The sequence below is a fragment of the Bos javanicus genome, chromosome X, assembly GCF_032452875.1.
Source record: "Bos javanicus breed banteng chromosome X, ARS-OSU_banteng_1.0, whole genome shotgun sequence".
In the NCBI taxonomy this organism is placed as follows: domain Eukaryota; kingdom Metazoa; phylum Chordata; class Mammalia; order Artiodactyla; family Bovidae; genus Bos; species Bos javanicus.
Genome location: NC_083897.1, coordinates 115,523,876 through 115,534,836, shown reverse-complemented (window position 1 = coordinate 115,534,836; position 10,961 = coordinate 115,523,876). Strand labels below are relative to the sequence as shown.

The window sequence follows — 10,961 nt, the reverse complement described above, 5'->3', positions numbered from 1 at the left end:
TTCCAGCCCAGCATTTCTCATGATGTACTCTGCATATAAGTTAAATAAGCAGGGTGACAATATATAGCCTTGACGTACTTCTTTTCCTATTTGGACCCAGTCTGTTGTTCCATGTCCAGTTCTAACTGTTGCTTCCTGACCTGCATATAGGTTTCCTCTGCCTTTTCTAAAACCAGCTTGAACATCTGGAAGTTCACGGTTCACATATTGCTGAAGCCTGGCTTGGAGAATTTTGAGCATTACTTTACTAGTGTGTGAGGTGAGTGCAATTGTGCGGTAGTTTGAGCATTCTTTGGCATTGCATTTCTTTGGGATTGGAATGAAAACTGAGCTTTTCCAGTCCTGTGGCCACTGCTGAGTTTTCCAAATTTGCTGGCATATTCAGTGCAGCACTTTCACAGCATCATCTTTCAGGATTTGAAATAGCTCCACTGGAATTCCATCGCCTCCACTAGCTTTGTTCGTAGTGATGCTTTCTAAGGCCCACTTGACTTCACATTCCAGGATGTCTGGCTCTAGGTGTGTGATCACACCATCATGATTATCTTGGTCAGTAGTGACTTAAATTTAGGTTTTCTCAGAAATACACTGGAAAGCAGCATCTCTTTTCCCAACTTCCACAGATGTTTATTGACCTTTGTCCACTAAGTCAGTGAAAAGTCAGTTATTGGGCTAGGAGACTAGAAGGCTGGTACTCTGGTTCAGTGGAGTTTTGTCCTATGGTGCCTCTGACTTCTGATTCTTTAACTGTAATAAATATAGAATGAATAATGACTTTCATTAGATTGTTATCACCTTGCTGTCAGTGAAAGAGGCCATTGCTTGTTCTTTCTTGACTTTCTCTCTAGAGACCTTATAGGCCTCTGACAGGCTACTTTTAACTCAAAAGAAGTAAAACATGGCTGACTATAATTTGGGATTCTGCAACCAATTGACCATGGAAGAGACATAGGCTATAAGTCGTCATTTCAGTTCTGTAATATTTGCCTACTGTGGCAGAAACAATCCTATGTGTTCATCAAGCTACTTCATTATTTCCTGGGCACACAGAAAGACTATATTTTCTTATCATGTTTATATGTAGATGAAGACATATGACCAGTTCTGTACAATGGGTTGTAAGCAAGGTTCTATATCCTCATTGGAGACAAGGCCCCTTAAATCTTCAGTGAGATCTTCTAAACTCTCTTCTCTTGTCTCCTACATGGATAGAGAGCATTCAGTGGAGGATTCCAAAGATGGTCTATGAAAGAAGATGCCTTGGTCCCAGAGTAACCGCATAGTTAGAAATAGCTATTCTGAAGCTTGTATTGACAAGAACTGAACATACTGTCTTTAAGGTTTAATGTTGATTCTTATAGCACTTGGAGGGCTTCCCTTATAGCTCAGTTGGGAAAGAATCTGCCTGCAATGCGGGAGACCTGGGTTTGATTCCTGAGTTGGGAAGATCCCCTGGAGAAGGAAATGGCAACCCACTCCAGTATTCTTGCCTGGAGAATCTCACAGGCAGAGGAGCCTGGTGGGCTACAGTCCATGGGGTCGCAAGAGTCAGGCACAACTTAGTGACTAAACCACCATAGCACTTGGACTTATTCTAAATAATATACTCCCCTTCATTCTGTAATTAACCAGCCAGTAATTATTCTGCATGGTTTGGTTTCCTTCTAAATTAAGGACCTAAACCATAATTCATGTTAACAACTGATTTGACCATATAGTCAGATTTTGAAATGGTTAGATTTGGGACATGTGTTAACATGGACTGAAACTTAGCTCCGGGATTCATGTCCCTATACTGCTAATACATTTATAGGTGAGCAGAGAAAGAAAAGATTAAAGAACCACTACGTATTTTTAAAGATAATGTCTTACCTTTCATCCAGAGGCACATAGGAAAGTATTTAAAATATAGATTCACTAGGGCAGATTACCAATTTACATATAAGTTTAAAAATTAGTGTTGCCCTGATAATGTGAGCTCTTCTAAACTGTGTATTACCTTTGGTTCAAGGTCAAATGGATGTAGCTAAGCCTCAAAGAAGAAATTTCAATAAAATTATGGGAAACTGAAAATAGTGTTTTATACTAGCACCCTGGAGAAACTTAAATTATGGCTTTTAACTTCTTCTGGAAAGGGGGGGAATATTTCTTAATTGTTAGAATAAAGTGTGTTTTATTCCTAAAAAAATTGATGCATGAGTTTATATACTTAAATGGGCTTACTATTTATTTTCTTGTTATAAAATGAGAATGTTTATTCTTAGGAGTGTGTTGTTGAGTCTCTAAATATTGGGGGTTTTCTATGTTTCTATTATTGATTGTTAGTTTAATTCCACTGTGATCTGAAAGTATACTTTGTATGATTTCTATTTTTAAAATTTGTCAAGTTGTGTTTTATGACCCAGAATGTGGTCTGCCTTGATGAATGTTCCATGTGAGCTTGAGAAGGATGTGTATTCTGCTGTTTTTGGGTCAGGTATTCTGTAAATGTCAATTAAATCCAGTTGATTGACAGTGCTATTCAGTTCAATTATATTCTTACAGATTTTCTAGCTGATTCATCTGTCAGTTACTGATGGAGGAGTATTGAAATCTCCAACTATAATTATTGGTTTGTGGATTTCTCTTAATCACTCAGTCATTTTTTGCCTCATGCATTTTGATGCTCTGTTGTTAGGTACATACATATTAATGATTGTTATGTCTTTTTGGAGAATTGACCCCTTTACAGTTAAGTAACGCCCCTCTTTTGGGGCTTCCCAGGTGCTGCAGTGGTAAAGAATCTACTGTGGCGGATTCATTTTGATAATTGGCAAAACTAATTCAATTATGTAAAGTTTAAAAATAAAATAAAATTGGAAGAATAAAAAAAAAAAAAATAAAAGTAAAAAAAGAATACCCTAAAAAAAAAAAAAAAAAAAAAGAATCTACTTGCCAATACAGGAGATACAAGAGATGCAGGTTAAATCCCTGGGTTAGCCTTGGAAAAGGAAATGTAAATCCACTCCAGTATTTTTGCCTGGGAAATTCCATGGACAGAGCCGCCTGACAGGCTACAGTCCAGGAGTTTGCAAAGAGTTGGACGTGACTAAGCGCCCGTGCACACACACACACACACAGTGCCCCTCTTTATCTTTGATAAATTTCCTTGCTCTAAGGTCTGCTTTGTTTGACACTAATGTAGTTACAGTGGAAACAGTGACAGATTTTATTTTCTTGGGCTCCAGAATCACTGCAGATGATGACTGCAGCCATGAAATTAAGATACTTGCTCCTTGGAAGAAAAGCTATGACCAACTGAGACAGCATATTAAAAAGCAGAGATACTACTTTGCCTTCAAAGGTCCATCCAGTCAAAGCTATGTTTTTTCCAGTAGTCATGTATAGATGTGAGAGTTGGACCATAAAGAAAGCTAAATGCCAAAGAACTGATGCTTTTAAACTGTGGTGTTGGAAAAAACTCTTGAGAGTGCCTTGGACTGCAAGGAGATCCAACTAGTCAATCCTAAAGGAAATCAGTCCTGAATATTCGTTGGAAGGACTGATGCTGAAACTGAAACTCCAATACTTTGGCCACCTGATGTGAAGAACTGACTCATTTGAAAAGACCCTGATGCTGGGAAAGATTGAAGGCAGGAGAAGGGGATGACAGAGGATGAGATGGTTGGATGGTATCACTGACTCTATGGGCATGAGTTTGAGCAAGATTGGGAGTTGGTGATGGACAGGGAGGCCTGGCGTGCTGCAGTCCATGGGGTCGCAAAGAGTTGGACACTGCTGAGTGACTGAACTGAACTGAATGTAGCTAGTCCAGCTTTCTTTTGATTAGTGTTCCAATTGTGTATCTTCTCTTCCCTTCACTGTTAATCTATGTCTTTATATTTAAAGTGGGTTTCATATAGACAAAATCTAGTTGGGCCTTATTTTTTCTTGCTCCATTCTAACATTCTCTTTCAGTTGATGTATTTAGTTCAGTAGCATTTAAAGTGATTATTGATATAGATTAATAATGATCATATTTTAACTTTTAATTGTCTGTTTCTTTGCATGGGTATGTGTTCCACTTTTATTTCCTGCACTCTTGGGTTTTAATTGAGCATTTATATCATTCCATTAATCTCTTCCCATGGTGTGTCAATTGTACTTCCTTAAAAAAATTTATTTTTAGTGGTTGCTGTAGAGTTTGCTGTATACATTTATAACTAATAGAGTACACTTTCAAATAACACTGTATTACTTCATGGGTAGTGCAGATATCTTATAACACAGTATGCTCAGTTTCTCCACCCTGTCCCTTTCTATACTGCTGTTGTTCATTTCACTTATCCATAAGCTATAGTCACCAAATACATTGTTATTATTAGTATTTTGAACAAACTATTGTATGTTAGATTAATTAATATTAAGAGAACTAAAAGATTTTATTTTGCCTTCATATATTCCTTTCTTTTGGGGGTTCCCTGGTGGCTCAGTAATAAAGAATCCACCTGCCAGTGCAGGAAACATGAATTCAGTCCCTGGGTTGGGAAGATCCCCTGGAGGAGGAAATGACAACTCACTCCAGTATTCTTCCTGGGATAATCCCATGGACAGAGGAGTCTGGCAGGCGCCAGTCCAGGTGGTCACAGAGAGTCAGACACAATTTAGCGACTAAATAACAACAAATTCCTTTCTTTGTTCCTGCCCTCTATAATTTTCTTTTCTGTGAATAATTTCTTGTAACATTTCTTGCAAAGTAGGTCTACTGGTGACAAATTCCCTCAATTTTTACTTGATTGAGAAAATCATAATTTTGCAAAGTACAGATTTTTAGTTTGGCTGATTGGTTTTTTCTTTCAAAACTAAATATTTCATCTCACTCTCTCACTTGCATGGCTTTAAAGGAAAGTTTGATAAAATTCTTATTCTTGATTCTCTTTGTATAAGTTGGACCTCCTCCCATCTGGCTTCCTTCAAACTTTTCTTTGTCTTTGCTTTTTTGTAATTTGGATATAATATGCTATTATAAATGGAATTATGTCATTCCTCCCACCCCTCAGTAAAGATATATTGAAGTCCTGATTCCCAACACCTCAGAATGTGATCTTATTTGGAAATAAGATCATTGCAGATATAATTAGTTATTACATCAGTTAAGTTTTAATGAGATCATATTGGAGCAGGGTGAGGCCCTAATCCAATATAACTGGTGTTCTTATAAAAAGTTAATTATGTGAAGACACAGAGATGCACAGGTACCATGCCATGTGGTAATAAAGGTGAATGTTAGAGTTATCCAGTTGTAGGCCACAGAATGCCAAAGATTGCCAAGAAACCACCAGAAATGAGGAAGAGGTAAGGAAAGTTTTTTTCTATAGGTTTCAGAGAGAGCATAGCCCTGCTGACACCTTTAGTCTTTTAGCCCCTAGAACTGTGAGACAATAAATTTGTTGTTTTAAGCCACTCAGTTTATGGTGGTTTTGTTATGGCTGTACTGTGCTGTGCTTAGTTGCTCAGTCGTGTCCAACCCTCTGTGACCCCATGGATTGTAGCCCGCCAGGCTCCTCTGTCCATGGGGTTTCTCCAGGCAAGAATACTAGAGTGGGTTGCCATGCCCTCCTCCAGGGGATCTTCCCAACCCAGGGATTGAACCCAGGTCTCCTGTATTGCAGGCACATTCTTTACCATCTGAGCCACCAGGGAGCCCTTTGCTATGGCAGCCCTTGGAAACTTAACACGTATGTGTAGATGTAGATTTTTTTATATTTTTCCTCCTTCATGGTCATGGAGCTTCATGCATCTATGGCTTAGTGCCTGTCATTAATTTTGGAAAATTTTCAGGCATTATTACTTCCTGGAGAATCCCATGGACAGAGGAGCCTGACAGGCTACAATCCATTGGGTCGCAAAGAGTTGAATACAACTGAGTGAGGGAGTACACATACACAGAGTTTCTAGCAATTATATAGTTATTCTTTCAATAGGAACCCTTTATTTTTTTAAATTTATTTATTTTAATTGGAGGCTAATTACTTTATGATATTGTATTGGTTTTGCCATACATCAACATGAATCTGCCACGGTTATACACGTGCTCCCCGTCCTGAACCCCCCTCCCACCTCCCTCCCCATACCATCCCTCTGGGTCGTCCCAGTGCACCAGCCCCAAGCATCCTGTATCCTGCATCGAACCTGGACTGGCAGTTCGTTTCTTATATGATATTATACATGTTTCAATGCCATTCTCCCAAATCATCCCCCCTCTCCCTCTCCCACAGAGTCCAAAAGACTGTTCTATACATCTGTGTCTCTTTTGCTGTCTCGCATACAGGGTTATCATTAACATCTTTCTAAATTCCATATATATGCGTTAGTATACCATATTGGTGTTTTTCTTTCTGGCTTACTTCACTCAATATAATAGGCTCCAGTTTCATCCACTTCATTAGAACTGATTCAAATGTATTCTTTTTAATGGCTGAGTAATACTCCATTGTGTTTATGTACCACAGCTTTCTTATCCATTCATCTGCTGATGGACATCTAGGTGGCTTCCATGTCCTGGCTATTATAAACAGTGCTGCAATGAACATTGGGGTACACGTGTCTCTTTCAATTCTGGTTTCCTTGGTGTGTAAGCCCAGCAGTGGGATTGCTGGGTCATAAGGCAGTTCTATTTCCAGTTTTTTAAGGAATCTCCACACTGTTCTCCATAGTGGCTGTACTAGTTTGCATTCCCACCAACAGTGTAAGAGGGTTCCCTTTCTCCACACCCTCTCCAGCATTTATTGCTTATAGACTTTTGGATCACAGCCATTCTGACTGGCGTGACATGGTACCTCATTGTGGTTTTGATTTGCATTTCTCTAAGACCAGAAACTATAAAACTCCTAGAGGAGAACATAGGCAAAACACTCTCTGACATAAATCACAGCAGGATCCTCTATGACCCACCTCCCAAAATACTGGAAGTAAAAGCAAAAATAAACAAATGGGACCTAATTAAAATTAAAAGCTTTTGCACAACAAAGGAAACTATAAAAGCAAGGTGAAAAGACAGCCTTCAAAATGGGAGAAAATAATAGCAAATGAAGCAACTGACAAACAACTAATCTCAAAAATATAAAAGCAACTCCTGCAGCTCAGTTCCAGAAAAATAAATGACCCAATCAAAAAATGGGCCAAAGAACTAAATAGACATTTCTCCAAAGAAGACATACAGATGGCTAACAAACACATGAAAATATGCTCAACATCCCTCATTATCAGGGAACTCTTTAAACTTACGATACTCTTGTAGCAGCTTCTGTTCCTGGTAAACTGTTATTCTGTGTATCACGTGTGTTTCTAGTTTCTGGGGGCAGCAGTTTACCATTCCCTGATGGATCTAAGAAGAGTTGTAGTGTTTTAGTTTGTTTATGAGCATTTTTCCTGTTATAAAGATGGAAGTGATGACTTCCAAGCTCTTTATATGTTGGACTAGAAACCAGAAGTCAGAAGTGTTTATTTTTGAAAATTAAAGAAACAATGAGAAGAATAAAATCACCCATACTCTCATCACTGTGAGATTAAAAAGTTAGAATAATGTTAAATATCTTTCCAATTATTTTTATACCTATATAATTGTTTTATAAACATTCAGATAAAACACAGAATACTATAATTACCTGTATACCCATGTTAATTATTTGTCCCGTTGTTTTCTGGTTGATGGCTCTTTTTTTTTTTTTTAACTTTTTCTTTTATTTTGGAGTATAGCTGATTAACAATGTTGTGTTAGTTTCAGGTGTACAGCAAAATGATTCAGTTATACATATACACATGTGTCTATTCTTTTTCAAACTCTTTCCTCATTTAGGTTGTTACATAATAATGAGCAGAGTGAGCTGAGTTCCCTGTGTTGTACAGTAGGTACTTGCTAGTTATCCATTTTAAATATAGCAGTGCAGACATGAACTTATTGAGGGCATCAATAAGTAGATCTAGACATAGATCAGAGCTTTCATGCTAATTCATACAACCCAAAGCCACTCTGTCTCAGGCAGAGTGAATTCACCCCATACCCCACCTACGCCAAGAGAAGCTAAGAGATGAAATGAAAAAGCCAGGGCCAATAAGAGCTCTTGTCGCTTGGGGCCAAACTGGTTGATGGCTCTTTTGACCCTTCTCAGTTCTTTACCCTCACTCCATAAAGATAATCACCATCCTGATTTTTATTTGTATTTTTGCTGATACTCTTTTTGTTACTTCTTTATAAGATAGGTATATTATTAAACATCACCTGAGCAGAATTATATAGTACTTAATCTTCAACAAGTTGCTATTCTCAATCTACGTTTTTCTTTAACGATTTATTCATATGGAAACGTATACATCTGATTCATTTAACTATTTCTGATCTTTGAACTATGTGACCTTACCTAACTTGCTGATCCCTTTCTCTATTAATGCACATCTAGATTGCTTCCAGTTTGGGGGCAATGCTGCCATGACCATTTATTTTTTAGAGAATCATACTATATTTGTGAACTGCAAATAACAAAACAAAACAGAGGTCCAAGGATGCTAAAGTCCAAGCTGTAATTTGCACACAAAGTGTATGGTGAAAGCAGTTACAATGTATAAAAATGTGACAAGTAATCCAGATGTTTACAAAAAACAGACCCTGTCCAAAGAACATCCAGTCTTATCCTGTAGGTTTCTGAGGAGCCTGTTCAATAAGATGAATTCGCTTCCTGCTGATAAGCAGCAGCTTGCCAACACCCACGTATTTCTTACTGGGCAAGTCTACTTGGCAATATCCATAACTCGAGAGCTCCCTATTATATTCACTGGTCTGAAAACAACTCATAACCCAACTGTTTTTCCAAGTCCTGTACCAGTTTTTCAAGCTTTCTATCAAAGGATAGTTGGAATGTATTGCTTCTTGTCATCAACAGGCATTTCAAAAAGAGGGTAATTAACCAAAATCAAGAGTTCTTTGGTCAAGTTAGTAATAGGCTTCCCCTTTGTTCTAAATCCCTTCATCATACTTTTTTTCCCCAGTTTTTCCAGTGTGGCCTGGATTTTACAAACCGCCTCTTTACCCTCTTTCCTGGCCTGCCGGATGGAGTCCTGGCCCCCAGTTTCAACTGAATCCAGTTCCAGAAGTTCCTTGGTTAGCATCTCTTCCAGAAGCCAGTATGCTTTGTCTGTCTTTTTTCCTATGAACTCTTATACTTCTTGCTCAAGATACTGGACCTTCTCTAGCACATGTATGGTTTTTTTAATGCTTGAGGGAGTCCCTTCATCTGAAGATAAACACTCTTCAGCAAGATGAATACCCTGGTCTTGAGTGCTGGGATGTTTGTGAGTGGCATTACCATACAGATGAGGCTCAACACTATACTGGACCTGGGAATCCAAAAGCTCCGAACTGTCATCGTCCACTGATCCCCAGGACTCGTACTGATGGACACCGCAAGGAAAGTTGTGCCGGCTCATTCCTTGATCTGCTTGGCTGTAGGCATAGGAGGAGTCCTTAGGCTGTGAGGTTGGCGGTGAAGGAGGTGGCTGAGGAGAGCCACTGCTAGGCCATGATGAAGTGCTTTCGTTCATGTAGAGACTCCCCGGTGGTGCCGAGGGCGCAGCTGAAGGCCAGGGGTACCAGGTTCCCATTCCATAAGCACCTGGAGGTGCCCATGAGTCCTCCTGGGGTCATATGGTTGGTCCTGGTTGTGGAACACTATGATCACCATCCCCGTAAGGGTAATAGGGTACTCTCATTCCAGAATTCTGTGAAGCAGGATATCCTGGAACCTGCCCCCTAAGAGGGGTTGCTTCAGTCTGGCAGTCCTGCTGGGGGTACATCCAACTGGAGACTGGGGTTGGGCTGTTGCTAGATGAATGCTAAGTGCTTGGAACCTCTGTGGAGTAATTGGTCTGAGCATACCCAGGTGTGTAATAGGCCCCAGGGTATGAGGCAGTATTTGTCTCCGGGCCAGTGGGGTATGGTAGGTCATATTCCTCATTTGTATAAGAATTCAAACTCTGGCTTTGCATTTCCGGTCTTCTAGGGTATGTACTTGGGTAAGGAGCCCAAGGTCGGACAGTAGAATTCCAATAGTTAGAATTGTAACTAGGATATGGTGGCTGCTCCTGGTGGCCTCTGCCAGCACGACCCGGCTCTGACCAGGCACCTCCAGACACCTAGTAGCCATTGCCTCCTCCTCATTCCCCCGGCCAGGTGGTCTCCGCCGGGCCACCCCCACGGCCCCGCCAGGAAATGGGAGGCTGGGGAGGCTCAGGGCCGGTGGTAGATGGGCGGAGGCGGGTGCACTGGCACATCTCCACCCCCAGGCCCGTAGTAGTGGCCATAAGACAGGCTGTCACTAGGGTTGTAGCCAGAGCGCCTCAAGGCCGACATGGGCTCTACTGCCCCCAGGCGTTTCCTGCCCTGCCCCCCACGTCCCCCATGGTCGGCCTGCCATGACCATTCTTACATGGCTTTATATGTGCACATGTGAGTTTCACATGAGAGGCTGTATGTATTCGATGAAAGAGCGCAGGCTTCAAAGGCTATGCTGCTTCTGTTTAAATTTCCACGTTAACACTTACCAGTAGTGTAACCATAGGCAACTTAGATGTTGAATCCATATTATTCAGGGCCCAGAATATCAAGGTGAGGATGTAATAGTTAACTGAATAGGTATTGAGGAGCCACTGGAGAGTTTGAGGAGGATGTGATGAGATCAGATTGACATTAGAATTTATTTGGAAATAGTGTAAACCATAAATTGACCTAGGAAGTTGAGAGATTGGAAAGTCAGCCCATTCTATTAATACCAGCATTTCTGAATATGTTACCCAAGTTTTCAAACCATGAATTATTTCAAATCAGAAGGAATTTTGAAGGAAACATTCTAAGTAAAATAAGAGTCTTTGTTTACCATTTATTTTCAACCTGGTAATGATCCTTTTTGTCCCCTTAACTTATCTTCCTC

At 40.0% G+C, this 10,961-nt stretch overlaps 1 pseudogene; it reads right to left on the bottom strand.

The window, feature by feature from the left end:
- Positions 1-8,811: 8,811 nt before the first annotated feature.
- On the bottom strand, positions 8,812-10,384 carry LOC133242875 (BAG family molecular chaperone regulator 4-like; annotated as a pseudogene).
- Positions 10,385-10,961: the final 577 nt, after the last annotated feature.